Source organism: Penaeus japonicus, unplaced genomic scaffold (genome assembly GCF_977035675.1).
Source record: "Penaeus japonicus unplaced genomic scaffold, GWHDUDI00000001_assembly GWHDUDI00000024, whole genome shotgun sequence".
In the NCBI taxonomy this organism is placed as follows: domain Eukaryota; kingdom Metazoa; phylum Arthropoda; class Malacostraca; order Decapoda; family Penaeidae; genus Penaeus; species Penaeus japonicus.
The window spans coordinates 18,013,277-18,020,607 of record NW_028234426.1 but is presented as its reverse complement, the minus strand read 5'-3'; positions in this window follow the sequence as shown (position 1 = coordinate 18,020,607).

Sequence of the window (7,331 nt, the reverse complement as noted above, 5' to 3'; positions counted from 1 at the left end):
TTCTCTCTCTCTCTGTCTCTCTTTTTCTCTTTCTCTTTTTCTCTTTCTCTCTCTTTCTCTCTCTTTCTCTCTCTCTCTCTCTCTCTCTCTCTCTCTCTCTCTCTCTCTCTCTCTCTCTCACTCTCTTCTATTCTCTCTACTCTCTTCTCTTTCTCTCTCTCTTTCTCTCTTCTCTCTCTCCCCTGCTCTCTCTCTCTCTTCTCTTCTCTCTCTCTCTCTCTCTCTCTCTCGCTATCTCGCTCTTCGCTCTCATCTATCTCTCTTATCTCTCCTATCTCTCGCGCTGATATACATCCCGTATCGATCTTCTCTCTCTCTCTCTTTCTCTTTCTCTCTCTCTCTTTCTCTCTCTTTAGTTTGTGTGTTTTGTATCGTCTCCTATTCTAGTTGTTTTCCTTCTTTCTCTTCCTCTGTCTTTTTTCTCCTCCTACTCCATCTTCTCCCTATTTTATTATATATTTTCCTTCTTATTCTCCCTCTTATTCTTATTCTCCCTTATATTCTTCCTTCTTTTCCTCTTCGATTTCTTCACCTTCCTCCCCTGATACCTGATTGTGTACTTGCTTACCCACCTTTCTTCCCTCCCCCTCCCTCCTCCCCCACATCCCCTCTTCACCCCTTCACCCCCTCCCCACACATCCTCTTTTCACCCCTCCTCCCCCCTTCAACATCCTCCCTTTCACCCCTCATCCACGCCCCCTTTCACCCCCCCATCCCCATACATCCTCCCTTTCACCCCCCAACCCCCATACATCCTCCCATTCACCCCCCAGCCCTCTTCCCCCCCTCTCTCCCCTCCCCCACACCCGCTCCAAACTATTCTTTCCCTCTTTTCACCTCTTTCCCCCCCATCTCTCTCTTCCTCTCCTCCCCCCCCACTCTCTCTCTGTTCCCTCTTCCTCCCCCCCCTCTCTCTCTCTTCCCCTTTCCCTCCCTCTATCCCTCTTCTTCCCCTCTCTTCTCCCCTCCCCCCCTTTTCTCCCTCTCTCTCTCCCCCCCCCCCCTCCTCTTCTCCCCTCTTCCCCCCTCTCTACGTCTCTCCCCCTCTTTCCCCCATCTCACCGTCTTCCCTCCCCTCTCCCTCCCCCCCCCTATCCCCTTCTATCCCCCTCTCTCTCCCTCTTCCCCCTCTCTCTCCCTCTTCCCCCCCTCTCTCCCCTCTCCCCCCCCTCTCCCCCTTCCCCCTCTCTCCCCTCTTCCCCCCCTCTCTCCCCTCTCCCCTCCCCCCACCCACCGACACACCTTCTTGTACTCTTGTATGTGTGCGTGACTCGTGGTCTGTTATTGAGGGATTTCGGTGATTTGCTTTCTTTTTTACTCACTGACTCATTCACCGATGACTTTTTACTCATTTTGGTCTCGTTACTCACTCATTACTCATTCAGTGACGTGGTTATTCTGTCAATCGCTTTCTTCTTGAAGAGAGACGTGTATGTGCTTTATTTACATTTGTATGTGTGTTCATGGATTTGTTTAAACGTGATGCTATTTAGATATGTATTGATTGATTGTGTGTGTGTGTGTGTATGTGTGTGTGTGTGTGTGTGTGTGTGTGTGTGTGTGTGTGTGTGTGTGTGTGTGTGCTTACGTGTGTCTGTGTGTGTCGGGTTTGCTTGCATGTTCGATTATATTCGGTTATTTATTGCTAATGAGATATTTTGTTTCTTTTCACAGGTGAGGAGACTCGTGAAGTTGCTCTCGGTAAGGCGGTAAGGTTGAAGAAGAAGAAGAAGAGAGAGAGAGAGAGAGAGAGAGAGAGAGAGAGAGAGAGAGAGAGAGAGAGAGACGCTTAGATGCTCGCGAGCGAAGAGCGTAGCGCGCTCGCGCGCCGTAACGAGAAAGAATCCCAATAGAGAGATAAAATTATAGAACGGGGAAAGACCTAGATCTTCCCCCACCCCACCCCCTATCCCCCTATCCCCTATCCTTATACGTTATCCTCATTATCCGGTTGCTAGATGACCCCGTGACCAACCCGCCCACCCCCCCTCCCCGCCTCTATAACCAAACCTGGATCAATTCATGGGTTCAAAGCATCTTTAACACGTTCATGCCAACAAAATTCTAAAAATAAGAAAAACGACCACACCATACCAATAAATACTCAAAAGATGCACTTCGAGTCCAACAGTTATCATGATAACACGACAAGAAGTGGAAATGGTATTTTTTCGTGCTAGTGTTAACTGTATTGTTATTAAATTCAATTACGAAGGAAAGTAATTTTGTTATTAGTGTGGTGTTGATGGGATGTTGGACTTATTAATTCTATTTGATACTGTATGTATTACTATATGTATATGATGAGTTGTTGATATTAACTATGATTAACCCTAAATTATTTTTTTCAAGTTTGTTTTAATGGTAGTTAACACTCGATATATATATATATATATATATATATAATATATTATATCTAACTAAATAAAAAATATCTATGATACTATATTTATATATATATTACGTACGTCTTAATCTTAAACACTGAACACAAAATCAGCTCAATTAATAGGTAAATGACAACCAAAACCAACCAAAAAAAAAAAAAAAAAAAAAAAAAAACAACAACAGAATAGACACCCATTCGCTACCACCGCTGCAACAATTAATCACGCAGATCGAGAAAGTTCTTGCAAATGGAGCGGTGTGCTTGATTGCTTGCTTGCGTAATTAGCGACCCGCACTAATTAATTATCGGTTACGCGAAGGTCCGGCCGAGGAAGTCGGGGATGTCGGATTGTCGGCTCGTTAATGAGTCGCGAAGGACTTCCGGCGGAAACGGAGGAGACACTTGGAAGGAGAAAGAAAAGCGGAGAGCAAATAGGCTGGAATGATGGTGATAATGGTGATAGTGATAATGATTATAATGGTAGGGATGATAACGGTGATGGAAATGATCATAATTGTGGTAATGGGTGATAAAGTGATAATAATGATTGCAATAATGATAGTGATGACATTTGTGATGTTAGTAGGAACAAATATGATTATGATAATGAAATTTAAATATTTACAATAATAATAATGATGATAATGTTCATAATGATAAAATTTTATGATATAATAGTAAAGATAATGGACCATATAGACACAGAAAATAAAGTGAAATTAAGACCTTATAAACGCTTGTTGAGAAATAGAAATACACACACACACGCACGCAAACACAGGTACTCACGCGACAGAGGGAGGGACACGAAAGAAAAGAGAATAGAGGACAGGAGACAGGAAAAGAAAGGACAGGAAATAGGGAAATAGGAAAGCCAGACCACAGAAGTCTCTAGCGGAGCGGCGTAGGAGAGGAAGGGGGGTGGAGGGAGAGAGGGATAGGGATAGGAATAGGGATAGGGGATGGAGGGAGAGAGGGAGATAGCAAAAGGGAAAGAGAGAAGTGATAGGAAGAGGGAGATAGCAAGGGGGAGAGGGAGAGGAAGATTAAGGGAAGGAGGAAGGAAGGGAGGTAGAAAGAAAGGTAGAGAGAGACAGACCTTGGAAGAGAGAAAGAAATAAAGAGAGAGGGAGTCAGAGAGAAAGATAAAGAGGGAGAAGGAAGGAGGTAGAAAGAAAGGTAAAAAAGAAACTTGGAAGAAGGAACAGATCGAATAGATAGAGTGAGAGGAGATAGGAGAAGAGATGGGAGAAAAGAGAAAAAGGAGGGAAGAGTTAGAGAGAGAGAGTAGAGAGAAAGAAGAGAAAAAGGGATTAGAGAACTGAAAGAAAAAGAGAGAGAGAGAGAAGAGAGAAGATGAGAGAGAGAGGAGGGAAGAGAAGAAAAGAGAGAGAGAGAGAGAGAGAGAGAGAGAGAGAGAGAGAGAGAGAGAGAGAGAGAGAGAGAAAGAAAGAGAGAGAGAGAGAGAGAGAGAAAGAAAGAGAGAGAGAGAGAGAGAAAGAGCGAGAGCGAGAGCGAGAGCGAGAGAGAGAGAGAGAGAGAGAGTACACGGAAGGAGCTAAGGTTTGATTCACGTGACTAAGCCGGAGCGCCAGAGAGGGGAACGCGCGCCCGGTAAACATGCTGGAAATGACGCTTTGTTCCTGGAACTGAAATGTGGATGTGAATTCAAAGGAGGAAGGTGGGGGTGCGGGGGGGGGAGGGGGGAGGAGGAGAGGTGGGGAAGGAGGGAGGTGGGGAGGGGAAGAGGGGGGAGGAGGAAGAAGGGAGGAAGGGGGAGGTGGATGGTGGGGGAAGAGGGGGGAGGGGGAGGAGGAAGGGGAGAAGAGGGGAAGAGGGAGGAGGAGGAAGGTGGGGGAAGAGGGGAGGAGGGGGAAGGAGGAAGGTGGGGGGAAGGAGGAAAGTGGGGGAGGAAAGGAAGGGGAAAGGAGGGGGAAGGGAGGAAGGTGGGGGGGGAGGAAGAGCGGAGGGGGGAAGAGGAAGGAGGAGTAACGTCTATGGCGACGACGACGATGAAGAAAAAGGAGACGAAGAAGAAGAAGAAGGAATTGAAGAAGAAGCAACAGATAAGAATAAGATGAGGAGGAAATGGCAGTGATGGTAATGATATTGATATTTGATATAAATTGCAATAATGAATGACGAATACAATAATGAAAAAAGAAATAAAAATGGTGAACAAGGAGGACCAAGAAAAGGAAGAGGAGGAAGTCGTGTCTCTGAGGCATCGCAAGTATGCCTGTATCTGCATGTTAACGACCTCGTAATAATGCCCTTTTAAGAGACCGTAACCCCCCCCCCCCGCTCCTCCCCTCCTCTTGCAAGGCATCGTTATTTGGCTATAAGTCTTTCACGTTTCCCTAAAGCAATAAAAAAAAAGCCAAATCCGGAGAAATATGAAGAAAAAAATATTACGATTTTTATTATAGAGAGAAGATATTTTATTGATGTTTTATTATATATTTTTTTATTTTATTTTATTTTTTTTTTCTTCTTGATGTGTTTGTGATCTCTATCTGCATATTTATTTGTTTACGTATTTTTCCAACAACGATGATAAAGATCGGACGTGGCGGTGACAGCGGTAAGGGCGAGAGTCCCCTATGTGAGGCATAGGGTTGGCGACCTTACGGGTGATTAGAGGCGTCCTTCCGACATCCTGCTGTTACCGGGTGTGCTATTGTTACCGTGAACTTGAACTCTCGTGTGTATGTGTGTGTGTGTCTTGGGTGTGGGTGTGTGTATGTCTGCGTGTGAGTTTATGTGTTTGTCTTTGAGTTTGTGTGCTTCCGTCTGTTTTTTTTTTTTTTGTGTGTGTGTGTGTGTGTGTGTGTGTGGGTGTGTCTGCGTGTGAGTTTATGTGTTTGTCTGTGTGTTTATGTGTTTGTCTTTGAGTTTGTGTGTTTGTACGTCTGTCCTTCTGTCCTTTCCTTTTGTTGTCCTCCTGTTCAGATGTGTGTGTGTGTATGTGTGTTGTCCTGTGAGGTGTCTTCTGGGCGTGTGTGTTTTGTGTGTTGTGTCTGCGTATGTTTGTGATGGGAGTTTAAGGTGATATTAGTTTGTCTGTGTTTATGTGTTTGTCTTTGAGTTTGTGTGTCTGTACGTCTGTCCTTCCGTCTGTTTGTGTGTGTGTGTGTGTGTGTGTGTGTGTGTGTGTGTATATGTGTTACTCCCTGTGTTTATATAGCGCATTGTAGTGTCAGCAAAACTGTCTCTCCACCAAAAACACACTGTTTTTTTCCAACCCCCCTCCCCCCCTCCCCCCTGCGTACAAAGGCCCGCATAATTTACGTCCCTGAAACCGCACGGTGTGTCTTTTGTAAGTGTGTTTGCAAGTGTTCCTAATACAGTCCCCTCGTGCGTCGGAGCGGCCTTTAACAAACGAAGCGAAGGATGCATCTTGATTGCTCGTCCATAATGCATCAATTATTCACTCGTCGGCAACCGTGGCAGAACGCGCGTGCCTCGCCGCCTGTTCACTTGAATGTTCTCGAATCAGATAGTCTCCTTTGATATTGCGGGGAGGTCTATGCTGAGTCTGGGAGGGGAGCATGCTAAGGGGGAGGGTGTTTATGTGGGTGTTTGTTTGTTTGTTTGTTTGTCTGTGTGTCTGTGAGTGAGTGTATGTATGTGTGTGTGTATGTACGTATGTATGTATGAATATATATATAAGTATCCTCTAAGTGTGCCTGTATGTTTGTATGTATGTATGCATGTGTATGTATGTATTCCATGTGTATTTTTGTATGCGCGTGCGGGCGTGTGGGCGGTGGAAGAGGGTGAAGGAGGGCGTGCCTGTTACACAGCTAATGTACACCTGATTGGCATACTTAGTGACACTTGGCTGAGTTTGTTTATTGATGTCTGAGTAGTTTTTGTTGTTGTTTATTTGTTATCTATTCATTTTATCTTTATTTTACATTCTTTTTTAAGGGGGGAGGGATTTTTTATTTGTAGTAGACATCTTTTTCGGTTTGAATTTAGATATAAGGAAAGAAATGACAGCGGTCTTATATCACAGATGAGCCATGTTTTTTTTTATCAGATTGTTTTAAATTTTACGAGCGTGACTATTTTTTTTTATAGTAACTTGCCCGCTATCTGATTTAGCGAACATATATGTATTTTTTATTTGTCATTCTTATTGCTTTTTATTATTGTCCGTCCCTATTCACGGAGATTAAAAAATGTGAGTTGTTTTATTTTCTTTGCTTTTTTTTTTTTATTTCTTTTTCTTTTTTTTTATCTTTTTTTCTCCCTTCCTCGTGCTTTGGTATTAATCCAGGGTGGTTACTATTATTGGTTGTGCTTTTGCCCCTCCCCCCCCCCGGCTCGGTCTTCCTTTATTCTCCTTCTTTCCCGCGTCTCCCTTCTTCTCTCTCTCTCTCCTCTCTTCTTCCTCTTTCTCTCTCCTCTCTTCTTCCTCTTTCTCCGCTCCTAGGTCTCCTTCTCCCTCTCACCTCTCACTCACACCGCTGTCCCCGATCCTCTCTCTCTCTCTCTTCTCTTCAACACACTCTCTCACACCTCCACGCTCACTCTCTCTCTATCTCGATTCTCGCTCTCTCTCTCTCTCTCTCTCTCTCTCTCCTCTCTCTCCCCCCTCTCTCTTTCTACTCCCTCGCGCTCTCTCTCTCCTTTCCTCCCACCTCACTCTCCCTCTCCCCCTCTCCCTATTTAGGGAATCACCAGTAGCCATTTGATTATCGGGAAGGGTGCGTTTGTAAAAGTGGGTTGTGGGGTTGAGTAGGGTGGGTGGGGTGGGGTAGGGTGGGGTTAGGTAGGGTAGGGTGGTGTGGGGTAGGGTGGGGTGGGATGGGGTGGGGTGGGGTGGTGTGGGGTGGGATGGGGTGTATAGGGTGGTGTAGGGTTAGGGTAGAGTGGTGGTAGGTTGTGGGGTGGGTTAGGGTGGATTGAGTGCAGGGTGGGAATAAAAGGGTAG